This window comes from Alligator mississippiensis, chromosome 3, assembly GCF_030867095.1.
Source record: "Alligator mississippiensis isolate rAllMis1 chromosome 3, rAllMis1, whole genome shotgun sequence".
Classification (NCBI taxonomy): domain Eukaryota; kingdom Metazoa; phylum Chordata; order Crocodylia; family Alligatoridae; genus Alligator; species Alligator mississippiensis.
The window spans coordinates 160,861,303-160,883,377 of NC_081826.1; the positions used below are offsets into that span (position 1 = coordinate 160,861,303).

At 41.0% G+C, this 22,075-nt stretch overlaps 1 long non-coding RNA gene across 1 annotated transcript; it reads left to right on the forward strand.

The window, feature by feature from the left end:
- The first annotated feature begins 991 nt into the window (after nt 1-991).
- LOC132249116 (uncharacterized) lies at nt 992-18,977 on the forward strand. Its single transcript, XR_009460514.1, has 3 exons — nt 992-1,239; nt 13,493-13,624; nt 18,880-18,977. It is a non-coding gene; the product is annotated as an uncharacterized LOC132249116 (long non-coding RNA).
- Nucleotides 18,978-22,075: the final 3,098 nt, after the last annotated feature.

Here is a 22,075-nt window from a genome sequence, read left to right on the forward strand (position 1 = left end):
CCAGAAAGAACACTTACTAGTAATCAGCATAATATGTATCATCAGGTCATATTCAAAATACCACCTTGGTCATGAAGCCTGTGTAATTGAAAATGCAGTGCTGCTTTCTGCAGTATATTTTCTTGTATGTTACCCTATTTAGTTTAATAAGCAGCAGGATTTACATAGAAGAGAGCATTTAATGTTCTCAGGGAGAAAGTCTTAAAAGACCTTGATAGTAAATCACTTTCTGCTCCTATTTAAGTCAGTGAGTCTTTTCATTGACTTCAGGTGAGGATAGGATCCATGCTGCTATACTGTCTGATGACTACAATTAGGACTGAGTTTGCAGAACCATCCTGCCTTCCTTAGTTTGCTCCTACTGAAAATTGTTTGAAATTCCCATCCTAAAAATCCATATTTGCCCAAAGACACCAAGGTGACATGGAAGAAGAACTAATTATAGGACAAAGTAACCAGGGATCTGCATTTGTTAATCAAATTAATGTTATTTAATCAATTAATTGATCAATTAGATTATTGATCAATTAATTAGTACAGTCATTTCTCCTTTAAGTATGACTCTATCAGATATTTTTTTCAATCTTTCTTTCTCTTTTTCTCTTTCCTTCTCTTGCTCTCTCTCTCACAGGGATATCATTGAGGGAAGTTCAGCAACACAGATGTAAATCTGTTTTGTTTTTTTTTCATATCAACTTACTATATTCTCTATGACCTAGAGAGAAAATCTCAGTGCAGCCTAAATATTTCCTCAAAGCTATTAAATATTTGTTTTGTTTGGGGAAAATGGCATATGGAAAGAGATATCACTAAATTCTTTGAATTTGGTTCAACAGAGAACAGGAATTACCAGTAGGAGATCAAATTTCAAATTCTCCCCAAGCTGAGGAAGAGAAGGCTAAAATGAAACAGCTGGCACACTTTCAATCACTGCTGCAGGTGATGAAGTATTTTGCTCCAGCTCAGGGTAATCAACTGCTGTAGGGACAGAGCTAGATAGAATGTGAATGGCTGTCACTCCCATTTATTACAAAAACAGTTGCGGGTGGGGGCCATAATTGTTGTATAGCCTCCTTGCAAGAGCTTGGAAACTGAAGGGCAAAGCTCTAAATGAATCCCTACTTCAAACAACTAAATTAATAAAAAGAAACAGGATTGGATTTTTCATTGTGTGGGAGCACAGGGGCTTCCATCTGAGAACTCAGCTGAACAAATTATCTGTATATTAACAGATCATAGGTAAGTCTCATTTTTCCCAATGCTCATTTTCAAAGCAATAAAATGACTACAACTGTATTCCCTTATTGCTTGGTTACTGCCACCAGGCTTCATTTAATAAGGAATAACTGTAGATAAATCACAACATCAAATTATGCACAGTGGTGTGACTTGGTTTGGAAAGCCAGCCAGCTGCAGTGTCTCCTGAAGTTAATAAATGACTTGAAATCAATGTTGCAGGTCTTGAGAACTGTGAGGTTAGTTTGTTGTAATCACCAGTAAGAAGGCAGTCTTAGCACTAGCGTTCCAAGGTAATTTTAATAGTTCTACTAATTTTTTTTTACTGATTGTTTGAGCTACTTTGCAACTGAAATCTATTTGAAGTGAATATCTCTCCCTTCATATGTCAATGAAGTAGAACACTGAATTTAATTTATTTATTCTAATTGTTTTGTGACATAAGGTTTGATCATGAGCTGCCAATACCCTTGGCAGTTTTCACTGAAAGTTGCATCTTTGGAAGGGTTGTTTAGACATATTAGAACAAGCAATAAGGTGTAAGCTATGTGGAGAATGTGGACATTTCTGTATTTTTTTTTATTTTTTTTTTTATGGAAGACCTGACTCAGGTTACCTTCACTCTTGTATTGCTACTTTGTAAAAGACTTCATTTTTTCCCCAGGATAGAGGGGAGAAGAGTAGGAAAAGTAGTAGTAATAGTAGTAGTAATTTATTGACAGATTTCACTAAAACAATACAGTAAAATTATGCCTGAAGAAGGTGCTTGTGCCAGCTTCAAGAACAAGTTTTTCCATCGATTCAGTTGGTCTAGTACAAGATATCATGTTTACCCAAAGAACCTAGCCTGCCTATGTCTTCAGACCAACATAGCTACAACCAATACCCCCAAAACTTGGTAAAAGCATACATTTTGCCAATTTAACAAAATTAAAAGAGAACATGATATATGATGATACAAAAATAGATAAAATGAAACATTATACATTCGAAGATAAATGAATAAAAACAGGAGGATTCTATTTGATTATGGCCCTTATGCTTTGTGCCAGTAATGGAAATGCATCTAGGGGGTACAGGACAGTCTATAAATTGCTGAGACCTACATTATTTTTTTCATTAACACAGTATTTAATTTTTTTCACTAATAGAAAAATCCATTTTTTCTTATTTTATTCAAAGAATGGACAATACCACAAATAGTGATGTAATTGTTTATCTCATTCTTCCAACAAGAGCACAAAATGTCTGTATATGGGATCTGACCCTACCTATCCATAATGACTGCACATCTCATTTGAGTGAATCACAGTTCATTAATTTCCTTCCATTGTTCCTCAAGGAGACGGTCCTCCAAGCTCAAAGGGAGTCAGTCTCAATGTGCACCAAGGGGGGGCAGGAGTGCTAAGAAGCCCCCATGGCTCAGCAAAGGCATCCAGGGATGCCTGGGGGGGGGGGGGGGGGAGACAAGTACAAACAGTGGAAGCAAGGGCCTATCACCAAGGAGGATTCAACCTCCATTGCTCAGGATTGCAGGGAGGCTGTTAGGAAGGCCAAGACAGAGATGGAGATAGGGCTACTGACCAGAATTAAGGATATTAAAAAGTTATTTTTCAAATACATAGGGAGTAAGAAGAAGGCACCAGGCAATGTGGGGCCCCTACAGGATAGGCTTGGCAATCTGGTGATTGCGGCAAATGAAATAACTGACCTCTTTAACAAATTCTTTGCCTCCATATTCCTGAACAGGGACCAGGACATCTCCCCCCACTATAATTGCAAATGGACCCAGAGGAGGCACCGATATGCCTAGGGTCAGGGACAACCTACTTGGGGAACTTTTGGAGGGGATGGGCGTGTTTAAATCAGTAGGTCTAGATGCTCTTCACCCAAGAGTGCTGAGGGAATTGGCAGGGGTCAGAGTGGGGCCCCTGGAACACCTCTGAGAGCTCTTGGGGCACTGGCCAGGTACCAGAGGACTGGAAAAGGGCCAGTGTGGTCCTCATTTACAAGAAGGGGAGAAAGAAGGACCCTGGCAATTATAGGCCAGTCAGTCTTACCTCGGTCCTTGGGAAGACCTTTGAGAGAATTATCAAGGAGCACATCTGCAAGGGCCCAGCAGGGGAGGTAATGCTCAGGGGTAAACAACATGGGTTCATTGAGGGCAGGTCCTGCCTGACTAATCTGGTTTCTTTCTATGATCAGGTCACAAAGTGCCTGGATGAGGGTGTTGGGGTGGATATCATCTTCCTGGTCTTTAAGAAGGCATTTGATATGGTTTCCCAGCATATATTCTTAAAAAAAAACTTGGTATCTGTGGCATTGAGGCCTACACAGTCAGATGGGTGACAAATTGACTAGATGGCCACACCCAGAGAGTGGTGGTGGATGAGTCGTTTTCGACCTGGAGAGATGTAGACAGTGGAGTCTCCCAGGGCTCCGTCTTGGGGCCTGTACTGTTCAACATCTTTATTAGTGATCTGGATGTGGACATGGAATGCTTGCTGTCCAAATTCGCTGATGACACAAAGATGTGGGGAGAAGTGGGCATACTGGAAGGGAGGGAGAGAATTCAACTAGATCTAGACAAGTTACATAGGTGAGCAGATAAGAATAGGATGAAATTTAATGCAGACAAGAACAAGGTGCTACACCTAGGGAGAAGGAACCAGCAAAACACCTGTAGGCTGATGAACACGCTTCTTGTCAACATGGTGGCAGAAAGGGGTCTTGGAGTTATTGTTGAATCCAGGATGAACATGAGCCACCAATGCGAGGAAGCAGTCAAAAAGGCTAACTGCACCTTGTCGTGGATCTACAGATGCATCACAAGTAGGTCCAGGGAGATGATCCTTCCTCTCTATGCGGCATTGGTCAGACCACAGTTGAAGTACTGCGTCCAGTTCTGGGCACCACACTTCAAGAGGGATGTGGCCAGCATTGAGAGGGTCCAGAGGTGGGCCACTCGCATGGTCAAGGGGCAGCAGGGAAGGCCCTACAAAGAGAGGCTAAAGGGCCTGAACCTATTCAATCTCCACAAGAGAAGGCTGAGAGGGGATCTGGTGGTTGTTTACATCAAGAATTGGGGGAGGCTCTGTTCCCCCAGGCACCACCCAGGGTTACTAGGAATAATGGCCACAAATTGTTAGAGAGAAGGTTCAGGCTGGACATCAGGAGATATTACTTTACAGTTAGGGCTGCCAGGCACTGGAATGGGCTCCCAAATGAGGTGGTACTTTCTCCTACCTTTGGGGTCTTCAACAGGAGGCAGGACAGATATTTGGCTGGGGTGATATGACTCTGGCACCCATTCCTGCCTGGGGCAGGGGGACATACTTGATGATCTATTTAGGTCCCTTCCGACCCTAAGCACTATGATACTATGAAGCTTTGTACTTTGGATAGGTAGGTTTCTAGGCCAAAAGGGTGCTTTAGGAATTTCAAAAAAGGAGACATTTGAAAAGATATCATTGCCTACATACTGGCACCTTTAATTCTTAAATGTATATCTTATTTTAAATATAGGGGAACTATTGGGATGGTGACTGTCAGCACATTTCCTAGGCCATTTATTTAACCATTCAAATGAGGGTTTACCATATTTACTTGAATCCAAGGCAAGGTATGGAACTGGCAGCAGCTCTGGCCAGGCCCTGGAGCCTGGACCACAGCTACCACCATAACTGCTGCTATTGGACTGCAGCAAAACTCAAGCCCTATAGAAGCCAGAGAATATGGGGCAGGAGAGGAAAAAGGTTGTAGGTGGAGGGGCAGATGGGAGGGGGCAGAGGCTACAGAGGGGGAGATGCTGGACGGCAGAAGGGGGTCAGACTGGTCAGCAGTAGCAAGAGAAAAGTTGGGAGCAGGCATTAGGGGGTCTAAGCATGAAAGAAGGCACCAAGGAGACAGCAAGTACAAGGGGGTATACGCATGGTGGAGGATGGAGTGTAGGCATGGGGGAACAAGTCATGAGGGATACAGGCAGCAGTTGTGGGGGAGCAAGCAGGGTTGGTTAGTCTTCTTAACACCCCCCCTGTGTTTCCCACTTCCTGCCCTGCTAACACCTCCCCCACTGTCTTTTCACCTGCCACTGCTTTTCCCTACCGCTGAGAGGGTGGAGCACAAATTTATAACTCTCCAATAGTTAGATTCTGCACATGGAAAATCATAACACATTTATAAATTTTACACATATGGAATTCAATTACTGAAGGATCATTTTAAATTCAGAGTTGCCTTGGATTTGGGTATATACAGCATTTGGTATAGAATAGGCTTCTAAAATGCACTTCTTAGCATACCCATGGTCTGCAAAAGATACATCAATGACATTTTGTTATATGGATCTCAAGAGAAATTTCAGCAGTACTTTAATAACTTTCACCTCTCCATCAAACTGACTTTGGAATACTCCCCTCAACAAATTCAGTTCTCAGACTCTACTGTGAAGGTTTGCATTGGGGTGTTGCTACCATATTGGTCTGGAAAGTAATCGACTGCCACAACTACCTTCATGCTACCAGCTTTCATTCTAAGTATACAACTAGATCCATCATCTACAGTCAAGCTCTACATTACAAACATACCTGCTTTTATCCCACCAACTGGGTTATACACCTTAAGGATCTGGAGCAGGGACTCCTATAGTTACTATACAACCACAAAGCTGTAGCCACTCAAATCAATGAAGCCGGACTCAGACCATAATGAGGGGTCTGACTTGAGAGTGGCTGTTTGTTAGAAAACAGTCTTTTAAAGAATGATTTGAACAGGAAATCATGGATCAAGAAATCATCCTAAAACTGGATTATGTTAAGTATGGCTTACACAGGGACTATGGAACTTTACTCCACCACCTGGATAATCTAATCAAATCTATTTTGGTTAGTCTGTAAGGTGCAGATCTATCCTGCCATCTCACTAAAGTGTCTCGCAGAGACAATATGGGTATTCAAGCTACTCATACCTAAGTTTTAAAGCCATGAGACTCTTCCTTATGGTTAAGACATATTTTCTCCTTGTTCTCCAGATTGTAAGGGACATATCTAAATTTATGTAGAATAAAATGCAAGTTCTCCTTTAGGTTCACAAGTATACAATATCCAACACATTTGAACCCCAGCCCGGATTGGGGTAAATAGAATTAATGTTCAATAATAATCATAATAGTTTCTGGAACCAGAAAAGTCAGCTTTAGTCAGCCCTAAAATCTCATTACTTGTATGTGTGTTAAAAACCATTAGCTCCTAATAAAAAGGATATAATAATCAAGAGCATTCTAATCTAAACATTAACAAAAGAAAGCCATTGAACATAATAACCACTAAATTAAATTCCATTTCTTTCAGCTGCATCAAAAGCAACAATAAACATTCTGCTTTTGAATCATCATGTCTTTTTTGTTTTAGTGAGATTTTCATGGCCTTGCTTATAAGTCTTTGTTCTGTGCTAATATTTAGCAGACCAAAGCAATGCCTGCTTTGTGCTTTGCTTAATATCAGTTCATTAAAGTTTTTGGAAAGGGGCCCTTGCTACATAAAACATGCTAGCCCTAGTCATAATGGCATTTGCAGGACTGCTTTAGTACACTCTTCTATACTGTCTATTTTAATATTTTAATGCTGTCCTGTTACAGGGGTGCCCAGGCATCCCCACAGCTTGGAGACTACCACTGATATGGGTCTCCAGCCACAGGTGCACCTGGAGCGACCCTGTGGCTTGGAGCCCCATTAGCTGACAGGACTTCCAGCTATAGGCTTGACCCATGCATCCCCATACCTGGGAGTCCATGGCTGGAAGACCATAACAGCTGCAAGCTACCAGCCGCAGGAGCTTAGTACTTGCCAGTGAATAGGGAAGCCCAGGATCATGATTCTGTGCTCCCCCTGAACCAGCAATAATGTGTGATGAGATTTGAATCCTGATCTCACAATTGTGCATCACACCATGCACGTGTGGCATGGCAGGATGTACAGTGCTGTGAAATGCATGTCAGATCCTGTTACACCTTTGCCTGCATATCTATAGGGTCTACAGACATACATGATATAGCTTTTTCCTCTAAACACTGTTAAAGGCCAGATCCTTAATCCTGTTAATGTTATACATTGAGGCCTTATTGCCAAAGTGCCACTGAAGTAGTTTGGTCTAACAGACAGTTTAACTTTGCAGTATACAAAGAGGATCCCTCTTTCATCCAGGAGCAAAATTGTCACCACTGTTAACACAGACAGCCTGAATAAAAATGAATGCTCCAGTGGATAGAGCTGATTATATAACTGCTATATTTGTCCAAACTTGTGCAATTAAAGAGTTTGGAGCCATAGTGAGTGAGTTAACCCTGGTGCAGAAACACATGGATAACATAAGGTATATCAGGTTTGGATATTGTTACAGAATATCCTATACAGTTACATATCTAGATTGGTAGTACTTATGATCTATGGCCTACTGCTTGATGCTGAAATGACTAAACCTTATTCGTAATCAATGCATTGCACTACTGAAAACATTATTTTTGTTTTAGCTTTGCTTGGGGTACTCTGATCTATGCCTTATTTGCTGACCCATATGAATCCACTTAGTAATTTAGCAAAATTAGTTGTGTGCTTTGGGCAGGGTGGAAAGGAGAATCACACTCCCAATATTCCGATTGTGATGTTTAATTTTTGTTTATATGTAAATGTATACATTAGGTTTTCATATTCCTTTATTATTTTCCCTTTCTCCAAAGGATGTGAGTTCATATCTCCAAAGACTGGGGGAAGAGTCATGTGCAGGTTGGCACAGGAAGTTTTATTCAAATTCCCTGAGCCAGAAATAGGAGGATAGGTCTATGCCAGGACTAGAACCAGAGTTTAATTTCTTTTTTATAGAAAGACCCTTAGGCAGACTGATCTTGATTCTTATTGCTGCTCTTGACAGGACCACTGCATTGAAAGTGAAATCTATTGATTTCCCAAGGGCCAAGGTTTCACCCTGTGTCTGTGTAGTTTAGCAATCAGACAACCTAAAGCAGGCATGGCAGAAGTATACAAAGTAGTGAATGGCACAGATGCAGTAAACCATGTTCTTCTAGAAAACTTCTCTCAAAATCCAGGAAAAAGGAGACAATCACTGAAACTAAAAGGCACCCAAATGAAACTGATAAAAGGGAACCCTGTTACATATGATGAAATTAGGTTGGACAGGGTAATGGCACATCAGCTGTATTTCTGTATGGTAATTAACATGGCAATGTCACTTCAGAAAATGGGGAGTAATTTGGGACTGGTGTGCCTATGGAAGGGAAGGCTGAAAATGGAAGGGAAGCAAATGAGGAGTAAAGATGCAAAGCACAAAGGAATATTATTTCAAGAGGTAGGGAAGACTGAAGTGAAGTGAAGTTTGGGTACCTGATGTGGTGACTCTGGTACCCAGCAGGAGCTGCCTTGTGGTCAACAGGAAAGTGGTTAAAGTTCGTTATTTTATGTCATTGTCAAGCTAAAGATGATACAGACTGCTTTAGGGAAGGATTCTTAGGATTTTCCAGAATCCAAATTCTTCAAGCTTTTGAAAATTGATTCTCATGTACAAGGAGAATTTTCAGACGCCTACCTTAACCAAACCTCTCATCCTTTACGTGTTAACACAATCATCATAAAAATGATTCCCCTCAAGTAACTGTTTTATAGCTCATTGATTCCTTCCAGTATCTCTCTGGCATAATCTCTATAGTGCAGTACATCCATGGCCTATAAATGTGTGACTAATTATAAAGGTTTGTGTTATCTCCTCGTTCCTGGTCATTGTTGAACATATCAGAGGAGGAAGAGGCGACTAGATAGTCATGCTTTTCTAGCCAAAAGGAATAACTGAAATGCAAATGATCCTTTTACTACTGAGATCAGAGAGTCTTCATGCATGTAACCTTTCCTTTCCTTTCCTGTCAAATTTAAATAATGCCTTTTCGTTGCTTAAAAAATAGTTTCTGTCAAGCTGATAAATGCAAAGTAATACTCTTTTTCACTGTCAGTGCAGGAAAATCTCCATTCCTTCACAAAAGAAAAGGGCTTTCAGTATTTCTCTGTCAGTTCCTCCTTAGAAATGAAGCAGATGAGATCAGTTACAGGCTGAACATTTTAATCTTCCAGGACATCACTCCTTTCTGTTTGATGATGCCATTTTTTTCCTCTTTCCAATATGCTTTCTTGATATCATTTTTTAAAAACTTGTTTTATTCCACTTCATACATAATCTCTTTGATTTTTGTTTTCTACCCTTTAAAAGCATTTCCAAACCACAGGCGTTTTGTTGCTCCATAGTTATATAAAATTTTTATTAAATGTCAATATTTTTATAGTTTTAGTGCAACCTGTACTACTTGCTCTTCCTTGAATGCACTAGTTTATGCACCAGACAACAACAATGTAACACCTTTCTACTTGTAATATACACTAGTATTTTTACCCATATTTTAAATTAGGGGAATGGCTATCCATTTGTTCAGTGATTTTTTCCTGAGATGTAATGGAAGGTGCATGCAACTGTCTGAGCAATGAATCAGGTCTTTTCTGCTCGTTTTGCAACCAGATTCTGCTGTTAACCTCAATAATAGTTGGATTTAGGCTAGATCCCACTTTTATGAAAGCCAACAGCAAAACTTTCATAAACTGCAGTAATGTGGGTCTCATCATTAGGACATAAATCTCACCAATGTCAGCAACTAATTTGCTACTAAGAGGACTCCTAATGAAATAAATATCTGTTTATCCTTAGAATATGCAATTCTTCTCCTTCTTCACCCCAGAATTTTAGTAGAAAGAGGATGTATAACACAGTCCAACATGTATGATAATTTTTAGGATTATCTGGTTATTCTCTCATGACTCTGCAATTTATGGAAACCTTCCAGAAGCAGTGTATACTTTTATAGATGTACAGAAATACATTAATGCATGAGTTTAAATATAAGAGATTTGTTATTATAGAGATAGTTGAATCACATACAGAATGGCAAATAATACAATCGGGCATGATGTGTATAACTTACCCTTCACAACATCTTATAATTTGGTGTTCAGATGGTTTGATTGTATTTAAATGAAGGCTTCATTTGCCTTTTACAGCATCACATTATTTGAACTATGAGAATTTAAACCTTTTGACATTTCTACTGCATGCAAATGTCAGATGTTAAAATGTGACAGCCGTTAAAACATTTTAAAGGATTTCTCAGCCAATCTTCTGTATTCAGAACAATTATAATTAATAGCACTGTCTGTCAGCCTTTTGGAAGTGCTTTTATTTTATAATGGCCATGTTTTGGCCTTTTAAAATGGAATAATTAAGAAAGGAATGTCACCTGGGGCCCCTGCATCCAAAAGAACGATTAAAGTTGTAACACTACATAGAAAAGGAAATTACTCTGTTTCCAAATGACAGCTACTCCACCTAAAGCTGTGTGGCTCCAGATCTCCATGGCTTATTTTAACACATTCTATCTGATGGATCAGCCAAGATGTATGGTAGTACTAAGGGTGTGATGGTAAGTCTCCTTTTGAATTGATTGGTTTTATGTTAATTAAGTGGGTATTAGAATCATAGAATCAGGCCCATGATAGTGAATATTGCTTAAGATGGTGTCCAGTTTATTGTGTGTGTAAATATGCTGGCAAGTTTGAAGGGCTTCACTGAAAGATTCCCAAAATACTCTCCACTATACCTTACCCAGTGAGGAGGAGATGAACTAGATCTTTTAATCTGAATTTGTGGGGCCTTTTCATGTGTACAGCTGCTATATGGGGTACAGTAAGAGAAGGCAAACTAAATCAGGATTTGCTGAGAGGGTTGTCAGCTTCGTACAGGCCTACATTATGGATCACAGGCATCTGCCTCACAGCAATCCATATATAGGTAATTTGGGTGCCTATACATGTGCAGCGAGGCTGCTCTGATGTGCTGTAATTATGGCACATCAGAGCAGACTTGCTTAACTGAGTCTGCTGGAGCGTGGTAATTGCCTTGCTCCAGACCCAAGTGTCCCATGTATCAGCATCCCCATGCTGAAAAATTGTGGTAGGGGCTCTTAAACTAAAGCTTGTTTGAGGAGCTTTAGTTAGAACACACCCACCACCGTTATTCAGCACAAGAACAATAATACAATGACACTCTGAGTGCTTGTATTAGAGTAGCTCTTGGAACTGTTCTAATGAAAGACCCCTTCCTCCACTTCTGGAGCATGTGCATAAATGCCCTTTGTCTGTATTTACACCATGACAGAGCCTAATCCTATGATTAAATGTAAGTGGATGTATCCCCTTTGCAGATCAAAGCCATGCAAGTGAAGTGGAGTGTCATTGTGTTCCAGTGAAAAGGGTAGTGGCCTGAGAGATAGAAAATATCTTTTCTGATCTCTGTTCTCCTTCTGGTCTGCTATATGACCATCAGTAAGCTGCACCCTGTCATGCATCCATGGCTCTGTTTCCTATCTTTGTCTTGCCTGTCTAGACTGCAAATACAAGGGAAGTGTCTTATGTTCATAGCGCCTATGAATATATGAAACGTATGCAAATAGGTAATCACTCCCAATCAGAATCCAGTTGCTTAACGCAAATAAGCCCAGTATGCAAGAAATCCTGAACACAAGGCAAAATTGGCCTGTTAAACTCAGAACAATAAGCACTATAAAATTAATGCAAACTTTTTTAACCAAATGGGCAAACAAGAGTTTCTCTGTACTGGGTGTCTTGGGAGAACCACTGTTTTTTCCAGGAGAAATCATGCATGTACAGCTTTTTAGGATTTTTCTCTCAAAGCAAAAAAGGACTGCTCCAGAGAAAAATAATCTGGGTACAACTTGGGTTAAATTACTTTCAGGAGAGCTTCTCCTGGGACAGTGAATGTTTGTACACATTTTCTTCTGAGACAAGCTACATCATAGTCCTCCAGCATCCCAGTGTGCTTTGCTCCCTCTCCTCCCTCCCCTGCCCCCAGAAAGACTATGTTGCTCACTGGACTCTGCTTCTCTAGCTGACCAGGGAGAAGAGCATGCCCCTTTCACAATTCCATATTTTGCTGCAGGAAGATACAGACTGGCTCTGAGCAATCTGGGTCAGCCAATCAGGGCTGCCATGTGCACTACTGCCATTCTGTCCTAACAGACTGAGAGGGCCTGCACATGAGTGCACAAGACTCCCCTTTCTCTGCAGCATCAGTACTGCAAGCTCTCTGCTCTTCAGGGTGTCAGCATTCAAACATCTATTCACCTATTTTCCAAGAGGTTTTTCTACCAAAAGAACAAATCTGGGAGAATTCTCCCAGATTATTTGAATGTGTGTATGCAGCCAGTAAAGGCTGTAGTTGCTTTGTGTTAACAAACTTGATAACCAGCAAGTCAGAGCTTCCTAGGTAAAGAGTACTAAGGGAGAGATGAAGGAAGGTGACAATTAAGTGAATGCAGTTGGAACTCATGTGTCTTGGGCCTCATTTCAAGGAAGGCTAACTGAAAGAGAAGCCATAGATATGACCTGTAACTACTGAGTATAGGTTAACTTTAAATAAATAAAGTTGTCACTGAAATTAACAGAAGTGCTCACATACTTCCCTTTAGATTTAAATACTTCCCTGAACTGGGGCCAAAAAAGAAGGGAATTTTAGTGGTAAAGGTTTAGAGAACTTAAAACAAATGCATATCGGTTACATGTATTTACTAAGGGCTCTGGAAAAATCACTAGTATAGCTCTTGGTGAACTGAGCCATTTGGAAAATCTAATATTGGAGATTGTCTAAACATTACGGAACTTTCTGTGCATAGCCTATTCACAATGAAGAACATTTAGAGAATCCTTACTGAATTTATGAGGAGTATGTGCATGAATCAAGTGTTCATCAATGTAAGGGTGGGCAGCTGGGAACCAATGTTGAGGAAATATTTCCTCCTAGCAAATAGAGGGATCCAATCCATATGAGGTGTAAAGCAATAGAGGGTAAAACATAAGGATAAGATTCTCACCTTTCCTGACCCCTCATTCTCACTTCTTTTATACAAGCAAGAGAACAATCCTGAAATTTACTTGGTGGTTACAGGTCATATCTATGGTTTTTCCTTCAGTTGTGCTGGTCACAGGATTAGACCCCGGAATCTGATACGATGGTACAAGCAGCCAAATTTGTGAAATAAATGGCAGAAAGAATTAAATCCCATTTTTTCAAAGAATGAGCTGCTTCAGCTCTAGGCAAGAAATTAAAATTAACTATAGACAAATTGTCTTTTCAGTGGGATGTGTCAGGAGTAATCCTCTTACCTGCCAAAATGAAGACCATCTAGGACAGACAGATACATTTGAAGATAAAACAAATGGGCAGAGAAATACAAGGACTGGACTTGAAGGCTTAGAGAATTGAGATGGTAAGACTTTCAAGGTTACTTTAGAGGACCGACCCTCAGAGTGGAATTTTCCCTTGTGGTTGACTGTTCTACATTTTCATTAAAAGGATGCTGAAAAACTTTGAGTTTAAACCTAATCAGATGGGCAGTTCCACTTCCTATAAGAACAGAAATTATTTTTTTACATACTTTTAAAAGAATAACATTTTCATGTAATAAACACATGTGCCTTTTCTGTATCTGAAACCTGAGCTCACAGGAATGGAAAATCTAAATGGAAGTTAACATTCATTTCCCACCAAAGGATGTGTGAGTGCATGTGTGTGCTTGTACATGTGTATGTTTGGGAAGAGAAACAATCAAACAAAAAAACCTCTTCTACCTAAAGAAATAACATAAACAGTAGTAAGTGGATTTTGTATGTTTGCAAGTGATTTTACTTTTAATTATTTTTAAATGTGTCAGTTTCCTTCTAAAAATCAATTGAAAGGAATTGACAATACAAGCATTCAAAACCATTTCATGATGCAATGGAATTTAGTTGTTCTATTCAAAAAATAATTTAAGTTCAAATCAAGTTAGTTCTTGAGAGTTTTGCTGGATTGGGGACTGAGATAAGCCTTAGTTTATCACATAGGTATGATGGAGCAGCATAAGTGCTCGGTCATTTTAAGGGCAAAGCAGGCAGCCACCAGGTGGCTGATTTGCAGCGGTCATTTTTCAAACTTAGGCCAGGAAGGCAGCAGTCTGGGTGGACCATCCAAGGAGGCAACATCAGGCTGAGTTGTTCCTGGAACATTTGGAGGTAAAGGGTGAAGCTATGGGGAAGGAGGAGGCCTCATTGGCCCTGGGTATGACTTGAAACTGTATCCTGCTGGGGTAGAGTGACCTAGTGGAGCTACCTGTAGTGGGGTAGCTCCCCATAAATGCCAGGCCAGTTAGCTCCCTGGTGAAAGGCAAGTGGAACCTGAAAACCCCAGCCTTCACATCCCTAGTGGGTTCAATCTACACACAGGGAGCCCAAGCTCATGGGAGTCCTGAGGCAGGACCCAGGTCAGTGGAAGGGCCTTGAGCAGCATCCAGGCTCCCATGAGACCTAAAGTTGCAGAGGCCCTGAGAGGGGGCCAGGCATAGCTGTGGCCACCTGAGTCTTACAGGATGTAAGGACCCAGGGTAAGGGGGCCAGGCATGGCTGCAAGTACCTAAGCCCCATGGGGTGGAAGATCCAAGAGGAGCCCAAGTGAGGGGGAAGTGTGAAGGCCCAGTGAGAGGAAATCGAGGGTTGGGAGCCCAGTATGTGGGGCCAGGGGCCCAGTGTGTGTTTGTGTATGTTTGTCTGTCTAAAGGAAGAACCCAGTGCAAACCACTGGAGAAGACATCTGCACTGGGACCTCAAGCTCCAGTGGGGAGTGAGAGTCCCATGTGAGACTCTGGAGCTGGGGTCTTAGTGCTATCTAGCTGAAGGAAATATCAGCAAGGCATGAGACATGTATAGGGGTGGTAGGAGCATGTACTTAGCACCCACAGTCATTTGGGTGCATGAAGGGCAGCCTCTTGCCTATTTAACATCACAATCATTTATGAACTAGCATGGCAGGTGAACAAGGTGGGTGGTTTGCCCAGAGACAAAGGCAGGGCCATATTAATACCGGGCCTGGAAGGTGCTGTTGTCACAGTAGGACATCTGTATGTGTCAGCATGTCAACTAACTAGAAGATGACTAGGTGGGACTGTGTAAATTTGATCAAGCAGTTTGTTTGCCCAGAACTCTAGGAAGTACCTATCAAAAACATCCAAGTGCTGAGGTAGCTCTGTATCAGGGGTATGCTGCAGTCTTCAAATTACAGGTTAGGGACATGAGCTGCCTTCCCACTTCTCCAACCTCAATTGAGATCTCAATAGATATCCAGCATCTCCAATGTTGATACAGATGGTAGAAGCCCACTGGGGGGAAGTTCTTTTTGACTTACTGCTCTTTTTGACTCATAGAAAGGGAGGAGTTGGTTGAGAATGTGAAGGTAGAAGGATAGCTTGGTGACCGTGACCATGAAATAATAGATTTCAACGTCTTAAAGGAAAGCAGGAAAGACAGCAACAGAATAAGGATACTGGACTTTAAAGAAGCAGATTTCAACAAACTCAGGGAAATGGAGGGCAGGATCCCCTGGGAGACTAGATGGAAGAGGAAAAGGAGTCCAGGAGAGCTGGTTTTAAGGAGCCCTGCTAAAGGATGAAGTAACAAGCTGTCACAGTGTAACACAAAATGGGAAATTATTCAAGTTCAAGTCTCTCAGGGAATTTGTGGGCAGGATCCCCAGGCAAGCCAGGCTGAGGGGAAAGGAGTCCAGGAGAGCTGGCTATACTTTCAAAGAAGTTTATTGAGAGTGCAGAAACAAACCATCCCAATGTACAGGAAAACTAGCAAGTATGACAGCTTGCCTTAGCAGGGAACTCTTCAGTAAACTAAAACACAAAAAAGGAAGCTTATAAGAAGTGGAAACTCATATAAACAACTAGGGAGAAGTATAAGAGTATTGTTTGGGCATGCAGGACAAAGGAAGTAATTATTTCCCTCTATTGAGCATTGCTGAACTCACACCTAGAGTACTGTGTTCAGTTTTGTCCCCCCCCCCCCCCCCCCACTACAGAAAGGATGTGGAAAAATTAGAGAATGTCCAGCAGAGGGCAATGAAAATGGTGAGGGGGCTGGCCCACATGACTTCTTAGGAGAGGCTAAGGTAACTGATCTTATTTAGTCTAGGGGAGAAAAGACTGAGAGGGGATTTAATAGCAGCCTTCAACTACCTGGAGTGGAGTTTGAAAGGGGATGGAGTTAACTGTTTTCAGTGATGGCAAATGACAGAATAAGGAGCAGTGGTCTCAAGTTGCAGCAAGGGAAGTTTAGCTTATATATCAGTGATGAGGGACTGGCTAAAAAGAAGACTGGGGAAAGGAAAACAGAGATCGTGCTAGGAGAATGCCGCATCTGGAGCAGCTGTTCCTTGAAGTTAAAAGGAGGGGACATGGCTCAACAAGGTGTGTGGGAGGGGAGAGAATGGAGCATAGGTCCAGAGAAAGCGGATCCATGGGGCAATGATGAAGAAGGTGAGATTCTGGAACCTGGCTCTGATTGGAGGTGTGCAGCTCAACTGGAGGTGCAGAGCTGGAATCCATGAAGAAGTGTTGACTCTGGATTCACCTGAAAAGGAGAGAAATGAAGGTGGAAGCTCTGAGAAGGAAAGAGAGGCGGATTTTCATTGGTGTTAATTAAGGTCGAGTTCAGTCTTATCCCGTCCTGTTTTCTTAGCTTTATGAAACTTAAGTAGGGCCAATTGAGCTTGGCAATCCGAGGAGAAAAAAAAAAAAAAGAAGATAGAAACTGAAAGAAGTATATCAGTTTAAAAAACAAGCAAACAAAGAAAAACGGAATTTCATTTACAGTCCTGAAAGTTGGTTTTATGTGGTTTATGCATGCTGTTTTGGCGTTATATGATTGCTGCAGAGTGTTTGGAAATAAATAAATAAATGTAAACAAAGCAGTTGGAAAGGCTCCCTGGCTGTATGAGGGCAGCTGAAAGAAAAATAAACAAAAGATACACAATCACATTTTTTGATAAAGGGAAGTGATCAACTGCTTACCAAAGTGGTAATAAAAATACAGTGCATGTTTAAAGGAGTTGGAGGCGGAGTAACGTGGTAAGATACACTTCCATCACTATTGCCAGTGTTCTTCTGTGTCAACAACACCTCCCGACTGATAATATCATATTAGACCAAGACGTGGCAGGAGAGAGTCAGATTATAACACGGAAGTACCCAAGGCAGGCAATCTGAGAGGTAAGCATAAACATCGGACCCTCTAACATCAAGAGGAAACTCCATAATCAGGAATAATTTTCTTGCAAGGAGGGTAGGAAAACACTGAAACAGGTTACCCAGATAGGTTGCAGAATCTCCATCCTTGAAGGTTTTTAAGACCTAGCTAGACAAAGTCTCATCTGGGATGATCTAGTTAGGGATTGTCCTGCTTTGAGCAATGGTTGGACTAGATGACCTCCTGATGTCCCGTCCAACCCAAATTTTCTATGATTCCATGAACAGGATAGCAGCCTGTCTAGACAGCAATCTTTTCATGAGATGGAACTCAAGAAAGGAATCCTATAACAAGTGGAACCTTGTTCATAGTATTAGGGATAACATAAGAGTATATGATGGGTATAAATGGAGAAAATTGGAAGGCCAAGGCACCGTTTGAGATGCAGCTCACAAGGCACATAAAAGATCAGAAAAAGGAGCTCCATAAGTATATTAAAAGTAAGAGAAAGATCAGATAAACCATAGGCCCCTAACTGAATGCAAAAGGCAATCTGGTTATAGATGATGCTCAGAAGGCAGAAGCATTTCAATTTTTTTTTACTTCAGTCTGTACAAATATGGACAACTATCAGATGACAAATGCAGGTAGCAGCAAAGATGGGGAAGAAGAGAAACATCCTAGAGTAATAGCAGAACAGGTTAAGGATTAATTAGAAAAGCTAGATGCTTGCAAATCAGCAGGGCCAGATAGGATGCTTTGTAGGGTACTGAAGGAATTGGCTGAGGTAATTGTGGAGAAATCTTGGAAGTCAGGTGAGGATGACTGTAAAAAGGTAAATACAGGGCCTCATTGCACTTTGAGCTGCTCAAATGTTGATCTACATTAGTGCCAGCTTGAGTTTAGAGCAGTCACATTTTGGCAGTCAAAAAGCCTGAGGTTGAATCAATTCAATCTTCTCAAGTTAGCTAAAGCTATGTAGATTAAACCAATATACAAGTGAACAGAAATTTACTTTTTATTCTGGAAATGAAGACACATGCCTGCAGTGGCCCAGGCCAGAAACTGAGGTGTTCTAGTGCAGGCCTCCCTGCTTGGCTGGAGCAGACACATTGGGCCAAGGCTATCCTGGCTAGCCTGCGGGGGAAGAGGGGAGGGGTTGTGGGAAAGGTGCAAAGCATCCTGGGAAGCTGGAGGACTGTAAGTTAACTTGAATCTGGAGGGGTTCTGGGACAGAAGTTCAATAAAACTTTTTAACCTAAATCAGTTAAGTCTGACGCTACATCCATCCAGGTTTATCTTAGATTGCTTTCAAAATGGCCAAAACCAGTTTATGTGCACTAAACTTCTGTTGTGTTACAGTTTGAACCAGTGTCCCATCATTATTACATCAGTTTATATGTAATTTCTGTTGCTAGCCTTTAAAACTAAAAACCTTCTCCCACTCCCCCCACCCACACAGCTGTGACTTGCCTGAGGGCTGGTGAGCAGGGGCCTGACTTGGAACTACAGCTGGGAGTTGCTGCTACAGGGCTGGTGAACCAGGACAGGCTTCCACCCAGGCATGTATCCTGTGTTAAGTATTGTTTAGTATCTTAATAAAGGACTTGGATGTTGAGATTCAGAGCATGCTTAGCAAGTTAGTAGACAATATCAAGTTGGGTGGAGTTGTAGGTATTCTGGGTTAGAATCCAGAATGATCTGGATAGACTGGAAAAATGGTACACAAGCAATTGGGTAAGATTCAGTGAAGGCAAGTGTAAAGTCCTGCACTTGGGACAGAATAACTGCATGCATGAATACAGATTGAGGAATAAATGGTTAGGTTTCTGTACTTCAGAAAAGCACCTGGGGGTTACAGTAATCCATAAACTAAATGAGATTCAACAGCGCTCTCTTGTGAAAAGGTTCACCAGTATACTAGGTTGTACTAACAAGAGTGTCCCTGGCAAATCAAGGGAAGTGATTCTTCCACTGTATTGAGCATTAGTGAGGCCCCATCTGGAGTATTGTGTCCAATTTTGGGCCCCACAATTCAAGAAGGTTTGAAAAGAAGTCAGTGTAGGGTTGGCAACCTGGTCAATTGATTGGTCAAATATTGTCAGCTGACTGGTCAGTTCACTGCATATTTTTGACCTGTAAAGGTTATAGTAATCTACATTTTTCTGTAGTTTTCTTGACAGACATATGATATTTTTATTGGTTTTTGATAAATTTCTTAATAGAAAATTTGTGTTTTTCTTTGAATTGGCATTTATTTAATTTTTTTTTTTTTACCCATATTTGACCAGTCAGCTGACCAAACTTTATTTGACTGGTCGAATACCCAACCCTAGTCCAGTGCAGAGCAACAAAAATAAGTAAGGGTTTGGGAGGCAGGACTTATGAGGAACAGCTGAAAGAACTTGGGTTATTTAATGTGGAGAAGAGAAGGTTGAGCGCCCCTCCCCCCCACCTTCAGATACCTGAAGAGCAATTGGGCTTTTCTGTGGCTATGGGAGACAGGATTAGAAGCAATGGCCTCAAGCTGCAGCAGGGGAAATGTAGATTGGATATTAAGAGAAACTTTCTGACTGTGAGGGTGATCAAGCATTGGAACCAGCTCCCTGAAGATGTAGAATCTCCATTCTTGGAAGTTTTAAAGAACATGTTAGAAAGGCACTTGGTTAGGATGTTTTAGTCAGGGATGATCAGGCCTTGAAAAGGGAGATAAACGAGATGATTTTATGAGGTCCATTTCCACCTTATTTTCCTATGACCCTATGATTTCCAGGTCTCGGATGAGGGAGTATAAAAGTGGTGTGTGTGTGAATCCAGGTAGATATAATTTATGCATATGTGTGTATGTACTTTTTATACAAAACCATATATATGAAAATATATTCTCTTAATTAGAACCCTGTCCACCAAAATGAAGTGAATCTCAACTAGTGATCAGTGCAGTTGCCTTATTGTCTTCTAAACATTGATATTTTAGGGGCATTGTTTAAACCTTGGCTGGCATCTTCAGAGGAACTTAAAGAGAGTTTAATACTCATTGGGCACATCTACACATGCAATTAGTGCACCTGAATAAACTGCTCCTGGGCACAGCATCTTCAATGCACCCAGAAATCCAGCAGTTAAGAGCCAGGGCAGAGCAGCCCCAGTCTGGCAGGAGGTTGGGGAGTCAGCCCTGGACTCCAGGTGCCAGCATTGGGCAGCAAGGGGACTGGCTGGGGCATAAGGGTGCTAAAGTGTGAGGCTGAGCAGCAGGCACCCCCTGCACTTTTGCACCCTCATGATCCAGTCACCCCTGGGCACCATCTACACAAGTGTTTCAGCAGTGTATCTGCTGTAAGATAGTACTGTCCCTGACTACCATCTTACAGTGAATTTCATTACTCTACTGCACCCTAATACAGACAGTCCTCAGACTTACAACACAATTGGTTCCTGAAAACTGTCTTAAGTCAAAATGTTGTAACTCGGAACCAATTTTCCCATAGGAAACAATGTTATAAATGGGTTCCTGAACCAAGGCACAATACCCTATTTTCACCAAAAATAACCCAGAATTTTGTACTCAATCAATTATAGATGAGTAATATAGCTACATTAATGTTTTTGTATTGTAAATAGCAATCATATTGATTTGGAAGGACTTATTTTAGGTGACTTAGCTGGACTTTTTGAAGGGTATTTGGCTGGAGTCTTATCAGGATTTGGCTGCAGGTTTTTCTGGATTCTTGTTTGCTTTCTTAAAGAAAGTGTCCAAAGACATTTGGACAGATGTTCCCCAAGGAGATGGGCAACACAGCAAACTTGTTCAATGGCATGGCATTATGTTGGATCAAGCATTGTAAAGTCAAAACTGACATCAGAAAGTTGAAAGGAGGTATCAATTTATAAACATTGTAAGTGTGAAACATTGTAACTCAAAATGTTGTAAGTCAAGGATGGCCTGTACTGGCACTCGCTAAGTAGGCAGCTCCACAGTAAAGCAAACATGTAGATGCACCCATTTGAATTAAATGAGTATTGAAGTAATAGCCCCATAATCATTTTGAAGCCCCCAGATGTAAATGTTATTAATATGCACTTAATAACGATGTTTCTGCAGAAGCTAAATACTTGGCAATGACAATCTATTGAAAATACAAAAACATGTTCTAGGATTAACACTTGGTGTTATTAAGCAGGATTTAATTCTAAAAAAGACACTAATGAAATTTGTAATAAGCTGTCAACCTAAATTTTATTGCAATTCCTGATTTAAAAATACATTAAAATTGTCTGTGACCCCAGAGACAGAAGTCGTGGTATGTTTGAAAGAAAAAAAAATGCTTACCAAACAAAAAAATGCAGTTGATGGAAATCTTGTCCAATGACAGTCATTATTTCTATTGCTGGCTCTTTACACAGAACTGGTTAAGGTAGGCAGAGTGTCAACTCCTGGTGCTACTCCTGTTCTTTTTTTGCCTGAAGGTACATGAGTCATTTTGAATATTCCTTGCCTTTTTATCAGGTGACTCTTTTCCTAGGGTAGTGCCACATGAACAGAACCATTCTCCTGAAGAAAAGAGAGGAAAGATTTCTCCCTTTCTGGGAGACCTTCAAGAATTTTGTACTCCTTTTTTTTTTTTTTCCAGGGGAATTTATTACACTTTAAAATACCC